This window comes from Giraffa tippelskirchi, chromosome 2 (genome assembly GCF_054371585.1).
Source record: "Giraffa tippelskirchi isolate mGirTip1 chromosome 2, T2T-mGirTip1v1.2.pri, whole genome shotgun sequence".
Classification (NCBI taxonomy): Eukaryota; Metazoa; Chordata; class Mammalia; order Artiodactyla; family Giraffidae; genus Giraffa; species Giraffa tippelskirchi.
Genome location: NC_137276.1, coordinates 153,696,238 through 153,710,949, shown reverse-complemented (window position 1 = coordinate 153,710,949; position 14,712 = coordinate 153,696,238). Strand labels below are relative to the sequence as shown.

Here is a 14,712-nt window from a genome sequence, read left to right as displayed (position 1 = left end):
GGAATTCAGAGGCACATTGCCCAGCTGGAGAGACAAATCTAATCTCTGCTAATGATGTTCCTCCCTCTCTTTCCTATCAGGACTGGGCTTTTTACACATGCGCACATAATTACATATGCACACTCGGAGTCCAGTGAAGCCAAACAACACAGCACCCAGGATTAAATTACACAGTAAGACTTCCAGGCATCATCTGGCCTCTACAACCTGTCTAATAAATGCTGTCCATGGTTCACACACTGTGGAGCTGTTAAAGAGTGTAAGAGTTCAAAAACATATACAGCTACATCTTAAAATTCAAAAGTGATAATATTATGGTGATATTATAAAAAGTGATAATATATTACAATATCATTTGAGATAATATAGTAAGCTTGACTTCTTAAATAGACTTAAACAAATACATATTAGGAAACAGACACATGGACTTTGTTCTAAAAAGGACTATTTGACAAAATAGGCTATTGTCAAAATATTTTGTCAATATTTTGTTAAAATAGGCTATTGACAAAAATGCATGCAGTACAATAGGTAAATAGGTGAAGGAAAAACGATAATAAAATGTCAAAAAGAAAACCCCACCAGGGTGAAAAATAGTAGGCAAAAATAATCTGTATAGTAACAACTGTAAAGATGGTTCACAAATTTGGACCAGAGCTTTCTGTGGATCAAAGTAAGGAGAGAGACACAATTATTTATAAAAGAAAAACACACCAATTGTTTAAGATAAGCAGTTATTACACTACTAAGACCTGTGGACGTTTTTCTTCCACAGATTTGTACAAAACAATAAAACAGTCTCAACAACATCTTCAAAGTAACTACAGCAGCATTTCTTAGACAATTTTTAGAGCACCTCTCCATTCAAGGTAAGATTCCTAAGAACTCCAGAAAAGCAATACTTACAGTAAGAGATTCCAAGGAAACAGCTGAAATTTTGATTTAATGGAGAAGGGGATGGACTACAACTCCTTCAGGAAATCTTCCCCTGATCACTACTGATCACAAACTTTCCAAAACACTGAACAGCCAAGAATTACAGGTTCTATTATTGGCAAGAATCTGGAATGAGAACATTCTGAGTTTTCACGTGAGGCGTAAACCCATAAGCTTTAAGAATCAACCAAGAAGGAGAAAATTCAGGAATCTGGTCAGAATTGTGCCTCAAAACCTCATTTCCACATGGAGGTGGGCCAAGAAAAACAAACCTGACCATGTGGTGATTTATTTTTTTATTATAATGCACAATGTTCATCCCATTCTGATGAAATTGTACTTTTTGCAATATTTTTAATAACTCTTTTTTATATAGAACCCTTTGCAAATAGCATCAATTATTTTAAAAAAAAGAGGGAAGCAATTTAATAGTTAATACCTCTTCTGCTTTACTGAAGTAAGTGGGGAGAGGTGGGGTTGTGAATCACCATCTGGGGCTGTAAATTATAAGCCTGCTGCATGGTAATGGACAGAGGGCTGATCGGGGAAGCTCCCCTAGGAGAAGCTATCTATCAGCATGGCCATCCAGACGAGGGGCTGAGGGACAGGGCGGCTTCCAGACAAGGGCTACAGCGGAAGGGTACAGCATGGTCAGAGTTTCAAAGGCAACCCTTAGACACCCCCATCCCCAAACCAAATTTCTGAAATAAGAAAATTATAGAGAAATTTCTCACACTTTAAACACTGGCAATTAGAGGGGGAATTTAGGGGTCAAGAAGCTCAGGGGGAAAATGTCCTCAAGTGGGAGAGAACAAACAAGAGGTTCAGAGCTGCTTCATCTATTTTTAATGAACTTACAAATATGTCTCCAAAAGAAAAAGGTGACACTATTTACCACAGAATGAAAACTGAGATACTAACCCAGCAAGAAGCGGCTACGGGACTGTGCAAGCATGTGCCTGTATAGACTCGCACGGCCCCCAAGCCTGGCGCCCTGGTGGCTGAGGAGTCTCTTTTGCCTCATACTGCAACCTAAGGGCTTAGCTGCTTTGGACGATTTCCTCCCAATCATTTCAAAGATGATATAAGCAGATGAAAAGAAGACGGAGACAGGCATGACCCTAATAAGAAGGAAAACAGTGCAGGAAAGTCAAGTTTATAAAAATAATCAGAAGATTATAAGTCGAAAGAAAAATGTACAGTTAGGATACTTTCTGAGGCCTTACATTAAGCCTTAAAGGGCTCCTGAGCTCATTCTTAGTGAATTCAAATTACAAGTGCTAAAGCCACTGGGTTTTTTGGTAAGGTGCTTGAACACTTAAAGCTTAGACCTGTCACATCTTCTAAGATATTCAAGGACTTTTATAGATATTCTCACATCACTTCTCACCACAGGGATCTGAGAAAGGCACTCATTAGATTTGCCACTGAAATCACAAAACTAAACCCCAAAACTCCCATATCTGTGAGGAAGGGGTCAATTAAGATCTTTTCTACTCAGCTCCTTCACTGAGTCAACAAATGCTTTGTTAATCACTCCGGGTGCTGGGTCTGTGTTAAGCAGTAAGGACAACGCAAAGATGAACTGGGGCCTTCCCTGGTGGTTCAGTGGTAAATAATCTGCCTGCCAGTGTAGGAGACAAGGGTTCTGTCCCTGGTCTGGGAAGATCCCACCAGCAACTGAGACCAAGCACTACAACTGCTAAGCCTACGTGCCTAGAGCCCCATGCTCCACAGTAAGAGAAGCCACTGCAATGAGAAGCCCATGCCTGGCAACTAGAGAGTAGGTCTCCCCTCCCCCGCTCCCCCCGCCGAACCCTTCAACTAGAGAAAAAGTCTGAGCAGCAACAAAGACCCAGCACAGCCAAAAATAAAAATAAATTTAAAAAATGAAAGAAAAACAAATTTTTTTTTAAATAAAATGATGAGCTACACACTAGATTGCTGCTCTGGAGGAACTTAACAGTTTAACAGAGGAAAACATAGGAATAAATGATTAATATGTAATATGAGAAGCTCTCTGAAGGAGATGGATACACATTTTTGAAATACAAAGAAGGGAAAACTGTTGTCCAGGAAGAATAAAGAAGAGGTGTGTGAGTCAGAGGAACAGGCATGCATACAGGTATGGAGGCATGAAAGAAATCAGGCTATTATTTGGGGAGAAGGGGAAATGCCAGCCAGGTTGGTGGGAAGTGATGAGAGATACAGAAGATAGGGCTGGAAAAAATAGATTAGAGAATTTGTTTCCCCATGGAGTAGGAGAAGTGAAGGGAAGTGACATGATTAGATTCGAAAGATGATTCTGTTTAAGGGTGGAAGATGGAAGGACGGAGGATGGGATAAAGCTGCTGTAGAGAGTATGGAAAGCATCTGAGAGATATTTGGAAGACAGAATTGATAGGATATAGTGACTGCTGGATGTGATGGAGAAAGGGTTTTCCAGTGGGGCAGACTAGACTGTCACTGATCAGGAAGAAAAGTGCCAGTCAGGGACCTGCAGTGAGGAGGGAACAAGCTAGGGTTTATATTTTATAGACTCTACTGAGCAAGGCAGTTGGAAAAGAAATAAGGAAGTGGCTAAACTGAAACTGGGACAAAGGGCTACAAGTATTGTTGGAGAGGCAAATATGATTGAAAAGTTTCATATAATTATTATAGTCAGCTCAGGAAAGTTATAAAGTTCATGGACTCAACTTTATCCTTAGCCCTTTGATGAGTATTAGCTCTTGCTTCAGGGTTATTTTATCATTGTCGTTTGTCTCTTTCGTGTGCCTCTTGAATCTACTGCCTAGCTCCTTACCTTCCCCCACATCACACACCCATACACACATGAATAATCTCCTTCTGTCCTTCCCTCAACCTAAGCACGTTCCTTTCTTCAAAACCCTCTGTCTTCCATGAGCCACTTTTGAAACCTCCTCAAAAAATCAGTGGTGGCTAAAGGATGTAACAGTGAACACAGATAACAAGCTACTTGTTTCATTTACAGCGAAATCCATTTCCTCATTAGCTATTTATGCCTTTATTGTTTCATTCATTTATTTAAACTCTAAGTCATCTGAATAGAACAAAACTTCTGAATTTTAAATCATAAAAAATTAGGGCTGCCTAATGTGGGCAACACTGTTTCAAGGCTTTTTAGAGAAGCTACTATTTTCATGAATATCACAGTATATTTTGCATTGACATGGAAAACTTAGGCACCCAGAGAAAATGATTCTGATTCCGCATAATCTGGAAGAAACAGAAATGACAACTGCACCATATAAGGAAGTTACTACTGCAATTCTACAAAACCTTCCTGAGTGCCAGGTGCATGCCAGGTGCTGTACTGTGATTTTTAGGAGCCACATGTGGATATAAAGGTATAAAGATGGCATCCTCTTTATCTTTTGGCTTGCCTTACATATTTCATGGTAAGATGGTCTCTCCTCTTCAGAACTCAAGTCCAATAGGGGAGATAGCCATAAACACAAATGAAAGCAGGCCATGATACATGTCTATAATAGAGGTATAGAGTACCGCAAGATAATAAATTAATCCGCTTTTGCGGAACAAGAGTCTCGTCATCAATCTTCATAAGGATATGAGACCAAAAGTTTGAAAACTGGAAAGATGTCTTCTCACTGATGTATCTGAAAAGTCTTTAAGAAATATTTTTGAATCCAAACCTGGAAAGAGATTAAGACTAACCCATGGGATCACAGGCCCAAGGCTGCTGCCAGGTCCTCTTTCTAAGGCTGCTGGTTATTTTTTGGAACAGATAGCATTGCTGGTCAAGGCTTTACATCACACCATTTCCAATGCTCCTTGTCTTCCAGTCTGTCCACCTTGTACTTCAAAACCCTCTCGGAATCTATCAGCTTCTCCCATCATAGCCTGTCGGAGTTCAGTACTCCTCTTCACTACCACCCCCTTCTCCCACATAAGGCATACATTTTCACAGAACAAAAGGTTGTAGATTCCCTTTAAGTGCAGTCCTTCCAGAAGGCAGGGAGAAGCCAGGCAACCTTTCAAAGTCCCCTGGCATATGGGCAGGCTCTACTCCCATCTCATCCACATTGCCACTGACAGGCCTGGGACCAAAGCCTGACAGGAATATAAAAAAGCCCCTGGCTCCAGTCCACTCCACAGCCCCCATGTCAGGCAGAAAAATGTGTTCTTGTGTCTTTTTGGTCATATGACTTCTTAGATATAAGAACCAGACTGATGACTTTTGTTTTCCCTCTTCTAAAACGGAAAGCAAAAAAAAAAAAAAAAAGTCCTATTTAAAGCAGGGAATTTCTCATGAAGCTTTAAGAAAAGATTTAGATTTTGTCCACCAAAATCAAAATAAGTTTATCTATAGTAGAATATAAACATTTGCTATGCTAAAATATGCTGTGTCTAAAGCATTTATACACTGCATAATAGCATTTAATACTATTCAGCACTTATGACTTCAGTAATTTTGCAGTTTAATGATTCGGAAAGAAGTAAACCAGGAGTCAGGAGTCCCAGCTGTGTCTGAAATTAGTTGTCTGGCCGTGGGCAAGTCACCTAGCCTCTCTAGGCCTCAATTTCCTTATCTGCAAACTGAAGAAATTGGACTAGAATGGTCTCTAAGGTCCCTTTGAGCAACTGAAAAAGTATTCTGTGAATATAAGGACTCAGAACAATCCAACAAGGGAAAAGTCTTATCTCAAAACTGATTTGCTCTTCCCATCACTGGAAATGCTAAATGTATCAGAGAAATTATAATATTCCTGCTTTGGTACAGGATTGAACCAAATGACCTCTCTTATGTCTTTCAATTAGAAGAGTCTGTCATTTTACAAATTAGTTCTAGAGACCATAAGACAACCAGAGAATGAAATTAATTCAACAGGAAAGGAGGGGGAGGGGAACACCATCTTCTGGGTACAGTAAATGTTTGCTGTTATATTAACAGAGCAATGACAGGCATAGCAAGTCACTGTGCAGCTAATAGGTACTGTTTGTCTTGGGCCAGGTTGCTAGGTGGTGTAAATAACTCTGCAAACACAACATCTAGCAATGAAAAGCTCTAAATGCCTTCAGTCACTCCAAAGTGAGCATACAGGGTTTCATCACGTAAAATCTTCTTACTGCCAATCAGAAAAACTAAGGGAGGAAGGGAGGAAGGGAGGAGGATCAGAAAGGGCTATCCTTTTTTGGGGGGCAGACAGACACTTCCTACACGGGTGTACTCCACTGGTCCACCTTCTGTTGCTGTTTTTTTTATTTAACATTTAAAAAAGTTAATTAATTGATTAATTTGACTGCCTTGGGTCTTAGTTGCAGCGGGTGGAATCTTCGATGGGTCATGTGGGGTCTCTAGTTACGGCACATGGGCTTAGTTGCTCCTCAGCATGTGGGATCTTAGTTCTCCGACCGAGGATTGAACCCATGTCCCTTGCATCGCAAGGCGGATTCTTAACCACTGGATCGCCAGGGAAATCCCTGACCCACGTTCTTAGGGATAAATAATAAGAGAGTGGCAAATAATAACAACCACCACTAAGTTATCTTACACTTATATGTTGAGGTGAGTTTCCAAGTAATTCCATCTATTTAAATCTCCTTTGAGCCTCATATTGGCCCTGTGAAGTGGGCAGAGCAGGTATTATTAACCCCTCTGAGGAAAAGTAAAAGCTTACCGGAGTTTAGCAGCATTCCTTTTCCTCAAAAATGAGAAACTTATCAAATCCTTATTATATCACTTTCAACACTCTTTAGTGCTTTTGTCATAAGAGGTCTGACAGGACCTGTCGATCTATTTGTGATTTCAGTATATTTGCATATACTCAGGAAATGGCAGAAGAAAATGGTATTGTTATAGAATTTCAGGAAATGTCTTTTAAAAAGGAAACCAACAATAATAATCCTGAATTATAATGATCTTTTAAAAAGCTGAATCAGAAATATATGTTGAGTTAGAAATGCTTGCTATATCCGAGAAATAATAAAGGGACCCACCCTCATCCCCCTCAAAAAACTGTAACAAACCAGATCCAATTTAAGTTGGAATCTAGCAACGTGATTCTGGAAACACGTAGTGGTCAAGTTTAGTAAACTGGGAAGAAAGAGAAAGATCAGTATACTGAGATGAAAGAGAGAAAAGCACAGAATCTGAAACAGGTGACAAATAAGCATTATCAAGAAATAAAGATCTTTCTAAGATGGTACTGAGGAACCTATTTGCAGGGCAGCAATGGAGATGTAGATAGAGAGAACAGACACAGTAGGGGAAGGAGAGGGTGGGATGAATTGAGAGCAGCATTGAAACACACACATTACCATACGTAAAATTAGATAGCCAGTGCAAATTTGCTTTATGATGCAAGGAGCTCAAATCAGGTGCTCTGCGACAACCTAGAAGGGGGAGATGGGGTGGGAGGTGGAAGGGAGGTTCAAGAGGGAGGGAACATACACCTACCTATGACTGATTTATGTCGATGTATGGCAAAAACCAACACAACATTGTAAAGCAATGATCCTCCAATTAAAAATAAATACATTTAAATAAAAAATGACACAAAGATCTTTGTAAAGAAATTATACTGAAAAAACTAAATTTAATTTGATCAAGCATTAGCCTCTTGTTCAAATAAAGGCAGATTTGAGTATAGACTAAGCCTGCAAAAGCTTTAGAAGAAAAAAATGCCAGAAACTGTCAAGGTACCTATTATACTTTTTATACACTTCAGCTCATTTAATCTTCAGGCCTTCTTAGAAGTCAATATTATCATCATTTTATAAATGCAAAAAATGAGGCTCAGAAAGGTTTAGTAACTTGCCCAAGGTTACACAGTTTGTAGATGGCCTGTTAGGTCCATCTGATTTCAAATTCAGTCTTTCCAGAAAGTTACTTCTCCTCAGAAAAAGTATATCTAAAATTTATAGTTATGCTTTATTTCTGGAAGCATAAGAAATTAAAAAATAAAAAAATACATTTTCATCTTTTCTAATAATTGGTAGGCTGAAAATTCCATGAGAAGTTATAATTTAAATCACTCATCCTAGTGACATGAACTTTAGAGTCAGAAGAATTGTGCTTGAATCCTAGAATCCTTACCTAAGCAGTTACATGAACTGGGGTAAACCCTTGAGCTCTTTAGGCCACAGTCCAATTTATTAATCTTTCATTCTATATATTCATGAAAAATATTTGCTGGCTGTTATGCTAGGTGGACTTCCCTGGTGGCTCAGAGAGTAAAGAATCCTGCAATGTGGGAGAGCTGGGTTCAAAGATTCCCTGGAGGAGGGCATGGCAATTCACTCTAGTATTCTTGCCTGGAGAATCCCCCATGGACAGAGGAGCCTGGCGGGCTACAGTCCATGGGGTTTCAAAGAGTCAGACATCACTGGGTGACTAAGCATATGCTAGGCAGCCCAGAGATAGAAAGATACACAAGACATGGTTCTCTGTCTTCAGAGTTTATTTTCACTAAGTCAATTTAGTTAAATCAAAATCACCATTATCAGTTTTAATCTTCATCATTCTTTTACGTTTCTACTCAAAGCAAGCAGGTACACAGGGACAAGTGCCCAGAGGGATGTGGGTTCCAACACTGACACTGGTAGATCACAAGATAACTTGGAATTTGTCAAAGACTTGGAAATGGGCAAAAAGACACCTGGGTATCCTTGCCTAGGGCACCATCCCCAGTTTATGTGAGATTTTCCTTGCTTTTTTAGATATTTGCAACACTAAAATTTGTAGCACACACCTAGTAATGTAGCTGACTGTTCTCCATAGAAATGCAAGTGAATTGTATCTGGTGGAATGCAATTGATTATTAATGTCCCGTGCATATTGACTAGTTTTGCCCCTAACTGCACAGCCATTTCAGCACTTCACCATTCCTAATTGCCTACAATAAGTGTGGTCTTTGAATTTTCTTCATAATGTCCTACTAGTTCTCTCATTAACTAATGAGTTAAATAATATCTTTGACATATATTCATTTCATAGTGTATGAAATTAAATTAAATTCAATCCTTTAAAAAAGGATTTTAATATTCTGAATATCTCTGATTTTGTGTACTTCTCTCCATTGCAATAACCCTTTCCACTACAGGTCATTATCATTTTTGCCTAGATTATTATAACAATCTTCTATAATTTACCCTTGTCTCTAGTTTCTCCATCCTATTCCATTCTCTCCATAGTCAGAGTGCTTTTTCTAGCATGTAATTGTGAACTTATTACTCAACTTTGTAAAGTCTCTGGCTCTTAGGAAGAAGTTCAACCTTCCTGAAATGATTTGCTTTTCTACCCTCATGTTTGGTCCAGCCCTACAACTGACCAGCCAGACTCAGTTCAGTTCTCAGAATTCACTGCCTTCTCTCTCTCCTCTGGAATCTAGCACTTGTAGTCTGCTTTGCATGCAACACATTCTGTACACGTGCCTCCACTCTGCCGCTGCTGCTACTAAGTCACTTCAGTTGTGTCCGACTCTGTGCGACCCCATAGACGGCAGCCCACCAGGCTCCTCTGTCCCTGGGATTCTCCAGGCAAGAATACTGGAGTGGGTTGCCATTTCCTTCTCCAGTGCATGAAAGTGAAAAGTGAAAGTGAAGTCGCTCAGTCGTGTCTGACTCTTAGTGACCCCATGGACTGTAGCCTACCAGGCTCCTCCGTCCATGGGATTCTCCAGGCAAGAGTACTGGAGTGGGTTGCCATTTCCTTCTCCATGCCTCCACTCAACTCTTGCTTGTTCTTTAGGGTTCATGTTATCACTTCCTTCCTGGATCCCTCAAGTCTGTGTCGATTCTCCACTTATGTCCTCCAGAAGCAGCTGGTATCCCTTCACCTCTTTACCCTTCCCCTAATAGCACATGCCACTGTATTATAATTGCTCTTTATCTATCTCTTCTACTAGTCTGTAAATTCTGAGGGGGCAGGTGCCATGACTTGGTTGTTCACCACTATATTCCCAGTGCACAGCAACCAGCATACAGTAGTCATTCAAGAACATATTCTGAAAGCTGAGTTCTCTATATGGTCCCAGGATAATAACAAACTTTTCTATAAAAGCCTTCTCAAGGACCATGACTCCCTGCCAGCCCTGACCCCCAATGAAAAAAGAATTTGTTATGCTTAAACAGAATGTACTTCAGCTTATTAATATTTAGGCTTTTATTTTATAAAGTCTGAGTAAAATGTTTAACCCATCGGCTTTTAAAATTGTGAACAGTTCCATAAAATGGCCATTCCTAGAGGAGCTGAAAGAGGGTTTTGTTTTATGACAGAAAAAAGGGAATGGGGATAGGAAAAAAGCACGAGAAAGAGAAAAGACCAGAATCACGAGAAATGGCTACAGTATACATGAGGGGTCCTAGCTATTGTCCAGTCATTCTTCTTCTTTTTTTTTAAATCTCCTACTGAATTCTATAGAATAAATGTTGAAAACAGTAACTTTGTAATAAGCCATAGAAGCAGTATAATATAAGTTTATGGACTTCCCTTAAGTTCTGTAGTATTTTACATTCTGTTTTTTCTTTAACTGATATTTCTTTAGGTCCTGCATTTGATTTATTCTTAAAATCCTAAGTTTATTATTCCACCTTAAAAAGAAAGAAATTTGAACATATGCTACAATATGGATAAACTTTGCAGACATTATGTTAAGTGAAATAAGCCAGTCACAAGAAGACAAATATTGTACGATTTCACTTATATGAGGTAACTAGAGTAGTCAAACTCATAGCAGACAGGGAGTAGAATGGTGGTTGCCAGGGACTGGGGAGAAAGGAGTGTGGGGAGTTATTCTTTCATGGGTACAGCAGTTCAGTTTGGGAACATGAAAAATTTCTGGAGACAGATGGCAATGATGGTGGCATAACAATATGAATATACTTAATGTCACTGAATTACACATTTTAAAATGGTTAAAACTGTAAATTTATCTCAACAAAAAACAAAGAATGGGGAAAAAAAATCCTGTCTTTAGTAACTGGCAGCTACTCAGAACCCTGAATAGACTAGGGTGGGCGGGAGAGCACTGGTGATGCAGTTGTGAGAGAGGAAAAAGGTCTAAGTGTAAAGTGATTTAGAAGAAACTTACTAGTTAAAGCTGAAGGCTAAAAACTCTCTCAAAAATAAAATCCTACTCTGTATTTATTAATAATGAAGCATTCTCTTAAGATTGTCTATAAGAACCCCCAGTCTTATATATCCTTTAAGAAAAATGTTGTCCTCTCTACGAAATCGTACTCAATTCCCAATTAGGGAAGCAGCACGGTGGCACAGAAAAGACTTTGGACACTGAAGCCAGACTATCTAAAACTGAGTACTGGCTCCACTTTGAGGAATTTAACATCTTTGTGCTTCAGTTTCATCTGGAAATTAAGGACTGTAATGAGAGCTGTTGTGAGGTTTAACGATGGAAAGCACAGTGTCTGGAACAAGGGGAGCACAACAGTGATGTCTGCTATGGTTCTTGCTCCACTGTCACACTCACATCCTGTGTGCACTGGTGCTCACAGTGTACTCCGGGGCCTCTGAGGAGCCCTGAGACCTTAGAGGGTCTATGAAGTCAGAACTATTTTCATAATAATGAGACATTATACTTTCCTTTTTCACTCACACTCTCTCACAAGTCCACTAATCCTTACAGTGGAATCTCCCAGTGGCTACTATATGCCACTTGCTATTATGATAGACTAAAAGCAGAAGCCAACTGAGAATCCAACTACCATCTACTAAGTCAGACATTAAAAAGATTTATAGAAGTCTCTTCTCGTAATGCCATTTTCCTCACAAAAAATGTTGGAGGTATGAAAACTAGTTACTTTTCACAAAAAGTTACATGAATGTGTACTTGTTTTTAAAAATGAATTAGTATTAAAATTTTTCCTGTTTTAATTTCTATTATGGTAAAATTAGAAGATACTACTCATATAAACAAAAGCCCTTTGGGAATCTCAATAATTTTTTTGGTCCTGAGACCAAAAGTTTGAGAACCACTGCTCTATTATAGGGTACGTGTCAGTTTCTTTAAGTGTACTGTGAGTGGACAGGAATGTAATTTTTCATTTTTTCTTTTTCTCTTCTTTCTTTCTCTTTTAAAAAAACTTTCCCCAGGTATTGACACTCAGTCTTTTTTTTTTCTAATACGGCAGACCATCAGTGAAGGGAATAAAACTAACATATAGCAAATACCATTTATTCAGGGTTTAGTGTATCTTATGTGCTATGGTCAGCTTTTCATTTAACACTCATTAGGTTCTAGAATTACCCTTATTGCATACATGGGGGAAACTTAGAGACATTAAATAACTTACAGGCATAGGCAGCTAATAAATGGAACTGCCAGGACTCAACTCTTTGATCTTAGAAGCCAAGCTCTTTACCTATGTCAAAAGAGTCGGAAAATGCAGAGAAATTAGAAAAGCTGTGGTTAGGCAAGACAAATTATTTACAAAGCATGGTTCCAGTAGCATCTATCAAATAGCCAGTTAACCTTTGCAAGGGGTTTCTAATTCTGGATTTCTCTTGGATATTCACATTGTGATTTAGAGCAGTTTTATTTGGCTTAATAAAGATAGCACACTCCCTTATATCAAACTGAATAAGGTCTTTCCTAAGAAGGTCAACCCGACAGCCAGAATGTATCTGACTCTGGCTCTCAAGGAGGTGAATAGGTAGTGCCTCTCAATATTAATACCTTATGTCTCTGAAAACACTAGTAAGACACAGATTTTAAAGTGTAACATTATAAACCTAACATAACAATATTACAAAAATTTGAGAAATAAAGAAAAATCACTCTTTCACCCTAACTCAAAAAATTTTGGTGTACTTCCTTCAATTTTTCACTTGAAAAATTTTAAACATAACTCGGACTGTGCTGTACCTGAAACTTTGTCTCCTGTTTTTCTCTTACTACATCATATATATTTTTCATATTGATTGAACAGATTTCATCACCATCATTTAAAAAAGGCAGCATAAATTATATCAATTGATTACTAAGTAGTTATTCTTGTCATTTGTGATAGCTATGCGTTTATAAAGTCATCATGAACAATGAATTAGTGAATACTGAACCAATACTTCTAGGAGAAATACAGGGTTAGGTTTCTGCGTGCCCCTGGACACAACATATTCCTCAACTGATTGATACACAAACTTGTTTTATGGTATCTGTTTAAAGACACTCTACTTAATATATACTGCTGATTCATTAACACTGAACTCACAGCCAACAGCACAATAATTCTTGCCTAAACATAGCTGACTTTCTCAGCACATCATAGCCTTCATAGGCACTCCAGGCAGCACTTCCACACTACACTTTGGGGCTCTTTTAAATAGTGAAATCATCAACAAAAAGTGTGTGGGGGTGCTCAGTTGTGTTCAACTCTTTGCGGCCCCACGGACTGTAGCCTGACAGGCTCCTCTGTCCAGCGTATTCTTCAGGCAAGAATACTGGAGTGGGTTGCCATGCCCTCCTCCAGGGGATCTTCCTGACCCAGGGATCGAACCTGTGTCACCCGAGTCTCCTGCATTGCAGGCAGATTGTTTATCTACTGAGCCATCTGGGAGTCCAGTTCTTGGAGTAGCCCCCTGCCAATTCTTCAACACAAAGTATTGTCCCAGGGCCAGCAGCATGAGCACTGGTGGTGGTTTAATCGCTAAGTCGTGTCTGACTCTTGCGACCCCATGTACTATAGCCCGCCAGGCTCCTCTGTCTGTGGCACTTCCCAGGCAAGATTACTGGAGTGGGTTGCCATTTCTTTCTCCAGCGGATCTTCCAAACTCAGGGATTGAACCCAGGTCTCCTGCATTGCAGGCAGATGGGAGCTAATTAGACATGCTGAAAAAAGATCATCCAACTAAGTGAATCAGAATCCGGTTTTTAACAAAGTCCTCAAGTGATTCCTATCCATATTAAAATTCTGCGACGTTATCCTATAAATCAAGGATTCTCAAACTTTACTATGCAGTGGCATCACCTAGCCAGCTTGTTAAAACAGAGATGCCTGACACTACCCCCTGCATTTCAGATTCAGAACATCTGGGGAGTGGCCTGAAACTGTGCATTTCTGTCATGTTCCCAGGTGATGCTGATGCTCCTGGTTCTAGGACCATACTCTGAGAACCACTGTAATAGCTAGCTCACGTGTAGATCTTTTGCAAGATTAATGTTTTTAAATTGCTAGTGCATCTTAATTTTGTAGAAGAGAGGGAAAATATAATCAATGTATAGCTCATAAATACTTCTCACTGTATAGAACCAGGTTTTGTGGAGGCAGGTAAGCCAGCTGGGATAGTTAGACCTAGTCATGGTTGGTGGGCGGAGGCTGATGTGGATGGGTCAACTGAGAAACAGAAATAGAAGTTTTTTATCTTATTATTTAGGTACCCCCTATAAAAGAAACTACAATTTAAGTACCTGGGAAAAAATTCTTATTGAATAGTTTTTCTAAACTATATTGTATTAATTACATCTCAAATAAGAGAATTTGCTTGGTAAAAAGTATCAAAGAAAAATAAATTTTTTAACTTCCAGTTTCCTGTGGTGAAAAATAAATATGTAAAGCAATGAAAGGATAGGTCCCAAAACCAAGCCCCAAAACTTTAGTGTCTTAGTCTTAGGCAATTCTTTGGTTTATAATGACTCAGGAATAAACTGGAGATTTCTTTTAGAAGAATACTTGAGACTACAGTTTCCTCACCCTGAATCTTCAAGTTCAGCCCACTCAATTCAAACACAAAACTATTTTCCAGTATAAAGACACATTTGGGTACAATCCATATGCATT

The 14,712-nt window shown here is 39.1% G+C and overlaps 1 protein-coding gene across 7 annotated transcripts in view; it reads right to left on the bottom strand.

Moving 5' to 3' along the window:
- MAP3K13 (mitogen-activated protein kinase kinase kinase 13) overlaps positions 1–14,712 on the bottom strand; it is a 156,612-nt gene that overhangs the window by 71,558 nt on the left and 70,342 nt on the right. For 2 of the 7 annotated variants that reach the window (XR_014077221.1, XM_081571364.1), the window contains one exon: positions 12,229–12,297. The exons of the other annotated variants lie outside the window; for them this stretch is intronic. The gene's annotated coding sequence lies outside the window, so the exon portion shown is untranslated. The remainder of the gene's footprint in view (positions 1–12,228; positions 12,298–14,712) is intronic. 7 annotated transcript variants of the gene reach the window in all.